A 7,936-nucleotide genomic window follows, 5' to 3' on the forward strand; every position below is an offset into this window, starting at 1 on the left:
TAAGCGCTTCAGTGCATGACCTCTCATTTAGCCCAACAACCCTATTTTACAGATGCGGACGTTGAGGTGGGAAAAGGTGAGTTGAAAGTGAAACTGACTGCTGGCTACTATAGCTCTGTGGGTGGTACTTGACTTGGCTGCTTGACTCGCCCAAGTTCTCACAACCAAAAAGTAAGTGGCATGACCAGATTTAACTACAGTGTTCTGTGACTGTCCTTTTAAAATTTATTCCATCAGTGGCCATTATAAAGGTGGAGGAAGGGTACTTACAATGCCAGGCCAGAGCACAATGTCCATTTGTCATCTAGAACATATTTTCTCTGAACACCAGACACTTCAAATTAATACAGTTCTGAAAGGGTGCCCCATTAGACACCCTGTGACCCTGCATCACATGAACAGCCCCTGATATCCTCCCCACCAATATCTGGCCCCTACTCTTCTCTGATTTCCTTGTCAACCACTCTTCCTCTCCTTCACTCTGCTCCAGCCCTATTGTCCTCCTGCTGGTTTTTAAAATCATCAGATATACTACCTCAGGACCTTTGCGCTTGCTGCATGGCTTGCTCTCTCCCTCCCTTCAGGTCTTTGCTCAGATATCACCTTATTAGAGCCCTTCTCTGACCACCCTCTATAAAAAGGGCAACTCCACTCTCTGGCCCTTACCGTGGCCCTTCCTGCTCTATTTTTCTCCACCCTACATATATTTTTCTCCTCCTTACATATATTTCTGATTTGCTGAATGAACTAGTGAACTGAAACAGAGAGACCCCCTCACCACTGGCAACCACCTCCTGCCCTAAGTACACTCTCCTGTGACCCTTTTCAAAGCTGTCCTCAATGCTCATTCTAACCAGTTTGAACCCTGAAGAGAAACATTCTGTAGGAAAGATCATATGGGGTGATTTTTCCATGGAGGCATCAGGCATTCCCCCTCTGATTTAAAAATCAAATGTGCTGACAGGCACAAAGACTGGAAGTCTTGGACTCCTTGGGCCAAAAAGCAGCCAAGTCAAGTTCCACCCACAGAGCTATAGCAGCCAGCAGTCAGTTTCACTTTCAACCCACCTATCAGGCTCCCTTGGCCCTTAGGTTTGCTACCACCCCATCCCTTTGCCACCCTGTTGGATTTCCCCGCGCCTTGTCATCCCTGAGCTTTCAAGCACTGCTTTGGGGAAACTTAAACTCATCCAACAGGTAGGAGGGGCAGAGGCTGCCTCTTTCAGCCCTGCATCTATCCCCCATTTTGTAGGGGCATGAGACAGGGCGTCATTTTCTTTCTGGAGGAAGGGTGCTCACTTTTAAAGGCATGTTTCTCAGACCTGGCAGCAGAGGTAGAGAAGGGAGTCCTCCCACCACTGGCCGAGATGGACCTTTGCAAATGGTTGCAGCGGCGATGGTGAGGCACCGGAGGCAAGAAGGGAAGGGGGGAGGACGCAGAGATATCCCTTGGCCCCGGGAGCGGACGGGATGCTTCCTCGGCGAGGAGGAGCGGAGGATGCGGCCCGGGAGATGCTGGGGAGGCATGGGATCTAGTCGGGCTAGGGCCGGGGTCTGCGGAAGACGAGGGTCGGAGGGGTGGAGCTTGGGATCCCACGGACAGGAGCCGGGGGCGAGATGGGGGTCGCGCCGGGGGGACTCCGTGGCCATTACCTTGCCCTTAGGGCGGCGGGCGGGGCTGAGGGACGCCGGGTGCTGGCTCCGGGGCCCGGCCCCTCCCCCGATCCGGCTCCTACGGCTCGCAGCCTGCAGCTGCCGCCGCCTCCGCTGTCAACAAACCCGGGGCGCGTCACTTCCGGGGCCGCCCCTTAGCAACAGCTAACGGGTTCCCCCGACGGGTCCCGCGGCGAACGAGGGCGGCGGCGGCCGAAGGTTCCGGAGCCCCGCGGCGGCTCTTCTCCCGGACACCGGTTGGGTCTGCGGGTGGAGGAGGGAGCGGTTGGTCCCCACCCCAGTCCTCAGCGCGCTTCTCACGGGCTCTCGCTGGGCTGGGGGAGCTGGGGAGGACCCGCTCGGTGACACCGGCTTCCGGGCCCGCTCTGCCTTGCGGTTTCCCGGAGTCCAGGGAATGATTAAGGGCGGACTGACTCCACCTTCCTCGTCAGCACGGACATGCCTCCAGCGCCAGCCCCTACATCCAGCGCCCTATTGAACATCTATCCCTGGCTTATCCGCAGGTAGCTCGCACCCACGCGTCCAAAAGCGGTCACCATCTTCCCCCCGAAACGCGCTGCTACTTCTCCAGCTAGTTAATGCGCCCTCCAGGCAACGCGGCTGTCACCTGGGAAATGGGGAGTCGGCCTTGGCCCCTGCGTTTCCCTTTGCTCCTCTTCCAATCGCCAAGTCCTAAGGATCTCTCAAACCAGCCCCTCCCCTCCTCCGCCAGTAGTGCCCGACTCTGTCCACCATCATTTCTCCTTTGGATTTCTGCAACAGCCTCCTAACAGAACTCCCGGCTCCCTCCCCTCATTCTCTCCACAGTTCGACAGTGAATTTTCCAAAACCAATAAATCTGATCACAGCACTCCGCTGCTTATAACCCTTATGGTAGACAAGGATGATCTGTCCCCCGTCTCTCTCCCCACCCTCTTCCCTTATTTGCCCCCCCCCCACGCTTTCATTCTCCAATTCAGACAGTTTAAAGCAATTTTGGTTCTTTTAATGATCCTCTTCTCTTACATAGGCTCAAATAATTTCTTCCCTACTAAACACTTTTCTTGCTCCCATCTGTATCCTCGTCCTTCTGGTCTCAGTTTAGATGCTGTTTTCTTGACGAACCCTTTCTTGACACGACCCTCCTAATAACCACTTTTGTGGATGTTTTCGTTCTGCACAGTATCTTTTAGTCTTTAACTATGTGTAAGCATGTTTGTGCAATTTTGAATCCTTTAAAAAGCCTTTTGATTTTGAATTCTCAAAACAAGATGTTCTTGTTTAAATAAAAAATCTAAACATTACAGAAATATAGGGTGGAAAAAATGAAAAGTCCCATTCAAACCCTAACCCAACCCCAATTTCATTCCCTTCCCCAGGGGGCACCACTCTTTAACAGTTTGGTGAGTATCCCCTTAGTCGTTTAAAAATATGCATGCAAGAGCTAAAACTATAAAATTCTTAGGAGAAAATAAAGGCATAAGTCTTTGTGATTTAGGGTTAGGCAATGGTTTCTTAGGTATGACACCAAAAGCATAAGCACAAGAGAAAAAAATAGACAAACTGGATTTCATCAAAATTAAAAACTTTTGGGCTTCCCTGGTGGCGCAGTGGTTGAGAGTCCGCCTGCCAATGCAGGGGACACGGGTTCGTGCCCCGGTCCGGGAAGATCCCACATGCCGCGGAGCGGCTGGGCCCGTGAGACATGGCCGCTGAGCCTGCGTGTCCGGAGCCTGTGCTCCGCAACGGGAGAGCCCACAACAGTGAGAGGCCTGCGTACCGCAAAAAAAAAAAAAAAAAAAAAAAAAAAAAAAAATTAAAAACTTTTGTGCTTCAAAGGGCACCATCAAGAAAGTGAAAACACAACTCACAGAATGGGAGAAGATATTTGCAAATCACACATCTGGTAAAGAACTAGTAATCCAGACTATATAAAGAATTTATGACTAAATAATAAAAAGACAAGTAACCTAATGTAAAATAGGCAAAAGAGCTGACTAGACATTTCTCCAAAGAAGATACGCAAATGGCCAAGAAGCACACGAAATTATACTCGACATCATTAGTCATCAGGAAAATGTAAATCAAAACCTCAAAGAGATACAACTTCATATCCTAGGATGGATACAATCAAAGAGATAGACAATAACAAGTATTGGCCAGGATGTGGAGAAATGGGAACCCTCCTACGTTGCTGATGGGAACTTAAAATGGTGCAGCAGCTTTGGAAAACAGTTTGGCAGTTCTTCAAAAAAGTTAAACATAGAGTTATCATATAACCTTGCAATTCCACTTCTAAGTATATACCCAAGAGAAAATTTTCACAGCACCATTATTCATAATAGACAAGAAGTAGAAATAACCCAAATGTCCTTCAACTGGTGAATGAATATGATATGGAATAATATAGTCATACGATGGAATATTATTTGGTGAGAAAAAGGAATGAAGTAGTGATACATGCTACAATATGCATGGGACTTGGAAACATGGTAAATGAAAGATACCAGTCACAAAAGATGATACATTTATGATTATATTCCTATGTCCAGAATACACAAATCTATAGAGACAGAAAGTAGATTAGTGGTTGCCTAGGGCTGAGGGGGTGGGGGAAAAAGGAATTACTGCTAATGGGTACAGGGTTTCTTTTTGGGGTGATGAAAATGATCTAAAATTAGATGGTGATGATCATTGCATGGTTGATGGATGATAGTTGTATATGTACAGCTCTGTGGATATTCTGAGAAACAGTGAATTGTTCACTTTAAATGTATGCTCTAAATGTATTGTATATGCGGGGCTTGCCTGGTGTCGCAGTGGTTAAGAATCTGCCTGCCAATGCAGGGAACACAGGTTTGAGCCCTGGTCCGGGAAGATTCCACATTCTGTGGAGCAACTAAGCCCGTGCGCCACAACTACTGAGCCTGTGCTCTAGAGCCTGTGAGCCACAACTACTGAGCCCGCATGCCTAGAGCCCATGCTCCCCAACAAGGGAAGCCACTGCAATGAGAAGCCCACGCATCACAACAAAGAGTAGCCCCCGCTCAGCACAACTAGAGAAAGCCAGCATGCAGCAATGAAGACCAAAAAAAAAAAAAAAAGAAAAAAAAAACGGTATGTGAATTATATCCCAATAAAGGTGTTAAAAATGCATTTATAAACATGTATATGTAAACTCATGATGCAAGGTGGATTTAACAACATAAATAGGATCATTCTATACAAATTGTTCTGGGACATATTTTTATCACTTTTTATGTCAGATCATATAATCCTGTTTAATTCTTTAGAATGGTTGCATTGTATTCCAGTAATTGCACAATCTTCTTATTGGTGGAATTTGGTTGACAAATTTAGGTAGAAGACCTAAATAGACATTTCTCCAAAGAAGACATACAGATGGCCAAGAAGCACATGAAAAGCTGTTCAACGTCACTAATTACTAGAGAAATGCAAATCAAAACTACAATGAGGTATCACCTCAAACCAGTTAGAATGGGCATCATCAGAAAATCTACAAGCAACAAATGCTGGAGAGGGTGTGGAGAAAAGGGAACCCTCTTGCACTGTTGGTGGGCATGTAAATTGATACAGCCACTGTGGAGAACAGTCTGGAGGTTCCTTATAAAACTAAAAGCAAAATTACCATATGATCCAGCAATCCCACTACTGGGCATATACCCAGAGAAAACCATAATTCAAAAATACACATGCACCCCAATGTTCATTGCAGCACTGTTTACAATAGCCAGGACATGGAAGCAACCTAAATGCCCATCGACAGATGAATGGATAAAGAAGATGTGGTACATATATACAATGGAATATTACTCAGCCATAAAAAGGAACAAAATTGGGTCATTTGTAGAGATGTGGATGGATCTAGAGAATGTCATACAGAGTGAAGTAAGTCAGAAAGAAAATCAAATATCATATATTAACGCATATATGTGGAACCTAGAAAATGGTACAGATGAACCGGTTTGAAGAGCAGAAATTGAGACACAGATGTAGAGAACAAATGTATGGACACCAAGGGGGGAAAGCGGCGGGGGGGTGGAGGTGGTGCTGGGATGAATTGGGCGATTGGGATTGACATGTATACACTGATGTGTATAAAATGGATGACTAATAAGAAAAATTAAATAAAAAATAAACATTAAAAAAAGAGTATGAGGGCTTCCCTGGTGGCACAGTGGTTGAGAGTCCGCCTGCCGATGCAGGGGACACAGGTTCGTGCCCCGGTCTGGGAAGATCCCACATGCCGTGGAGCGGCTGAGCCCGTGAGCCATGGCCGCTGAGCCTGCACGTCCGGAGCCTGTGCTCCGCAACGGGAGAGGCCACAACAGTGAGAGGCCCAGGTACCGAAAAAAAAAAAAAAGATTGTCACTGTAAAAAAGAATATGAAAAAGAATGTATATATATATATATATGTAACTGAATCACTTTGGTGTACACCAGAAATCAACTACACTTCAATAAAATAAATTTTAAAAAAATTTTAAAAAATCTCTTATAAATTCTACCAGACACTTAAGGGGTAAATATACCAAATAGTACCAGTTCTACACAACTTCCATAAAATTGAAGGGGAGGGAAGACATTCCTACTCATTTTATGAGGCCATCATTACCCTGATACCAAAGATAGACAAAGACATGACAAGAATATAAAACTATAGACCAATATCCCTTGTGAATATAGATGCAAAAATTTTAACAGAATTTTCAACAGAATAAATACAGAATAAACTGAATTCATTTTTTCTGTTTGTTTTTTTATAAATTTGCCGTGCGCAGGCTTCTCATTGCAGTGGCTTCTCTTTATTGCAGAGCACAGGCTCTAGGCGCCCGGGCTTCAGTAATTGTGGCACGCGGGCTCTAGAGCGCAGGCTCAGCACTAGTGGCGCACAGGCTTAGTTGCTCCGCGGCAGGGAAGTCCTCAAACTAATGATTGAGTTTAGCAAGATTTCTGGATACGAGATCAAGAAAAGCAATTAAAAATAAATAATAGGGGACTTCCCTGGTGGCGCAGTGGTTGAGAGTCTGCCTCCCGATGCAGGGAACACGGGTTCGTGCCCCGGTCCGGGAAGATCCCACATGCCGCGGAGTGGGTGGGCCCGTGCGCCATGGCCGCTGAGCCTGCGCGTCCGGAGTCTGTGCTCCGCAACGGGAGAGGCCACAACAGTGAGAGGCCCGCGTACCGCAAAAAAAAAAAAAAAAAAATGAAACCAGCGGAATTCCCTGCCGGTCCAGGGGTTAGGACTCCATGCTTTCACTGCTGAGGACCCGAGTTCAATCCTTGATTGGGGAACTAAGATCCCGCAAGCCGCGCAGCACAGCCAAAAAAAAAAAAGAAGAAAAATAAAAAAGAAACCACTGAGGAGAACCTATAATATTTCAATATATAAAGTTAAAAAATTTTTATTAGTGCTTGTCAAATTGCTCTGTGAAAAGTCTTTACAGGTTAACTCTCTTTAAAGCTGTTTGAGAGAAGTTTGTTTCTCTACAACCTAGTGATGGTAGGTGCAATAAATACTGATGACTTTTCCCAGACCAAGAGGCACAGTATGGTTGTTCAATTCATATTCCTCTGAGTATTAGTCCAATTTATTGTTATTTCAGGTTCTAGCGAGACATTTTTATTTCTTCTTTTTTTAAAATATAAATTTATTTATTTATTTATTTTTGGCTGCGGGTCTGCGTTGCTGCACGCGGGCTTTCTCTAGTTGTGACGAGCGGGGGCTACTCTTCGTTGCGGTGCGCGGGCTTCTCATTGCAGTGGCTTCTCTTGTCGTGGAGCACAGACTCTAGGCACGCAGGCTTCAGTAGTTGTGGCACGCAGGCTCAGTAGTTGTGGCTCGTGGGCTCTAGAGCGCAGGCTCAGTAGTTGTGGCGCACAGGTTTAGTTGCTCCGCTGCATGGGGGATCTTCCCGGACCAGGGCTCAAACCCGTGTCCCCTGCATTGGCAGGCGGCTTCTTACCCACTGCACCACGAGAGAAGTCTCATTTCTTCTTTGAAGTGCCTGCTTATAAGCGTTGCTGTCTTACCTCCTTCAGGTGTTTGCTTAGACATCACCTCAGAGCAGTTTTCCTGACCCCCTATGTAAAATTGCAGCCCCTCCCGCTGCCCACTCCTGTTTTATTTTCCCCTGTCGGAATTTATCACCATCTGATGTACCATTTAGTTTACTTATTTACCTTATTTAATGTCTAACTCCCCTCACTAAAATGTCAGTGCTTCGAAGGCAGAGATTTTTGTCTTTTATTCACTACTAAA

General features: G+C 46.2%; 1 protein-coding gene across 4 annotated transcripts in view; it reads right to left on the reverse strand.

Moving 5' to 3' along the window:
• ZER1 (zyg-11 related cell cycle regulator) overlaps window positions 1-1,808 on the reverse strand; it is a 32,209-nt gene extending 30,401 nt beyond the window's left edge. For all 4 annotated transcript variants that reach the window (XM_033427037.2, XM_049711727.1, XM_004269131.3 and 1 more), the window contains exon 1: window positions 1,654-1,808. The gene's annotated coding sequence lies outside the window, so the exon portion shown is untranslated. The remainder of the gene's footprint in view (window positions 1-1,653) is intronic.
• Window positions 1,809-7,936: the final 6,128 nt, after the last annotated feature.

Source organism: Orcinus orca, chromosome 6 (assembly GCF_937001465.1).
Source record: "Orcinus orca chromosome 6, mOrcOrc1.1, whole genome shotgun sequence".
Taxonomy (NCBI): Eukaryota; Metazoa; Chordata; class Mammalia; order Artiodactyla; family Delphinidae; genus Orcinus; species Orcinus orca.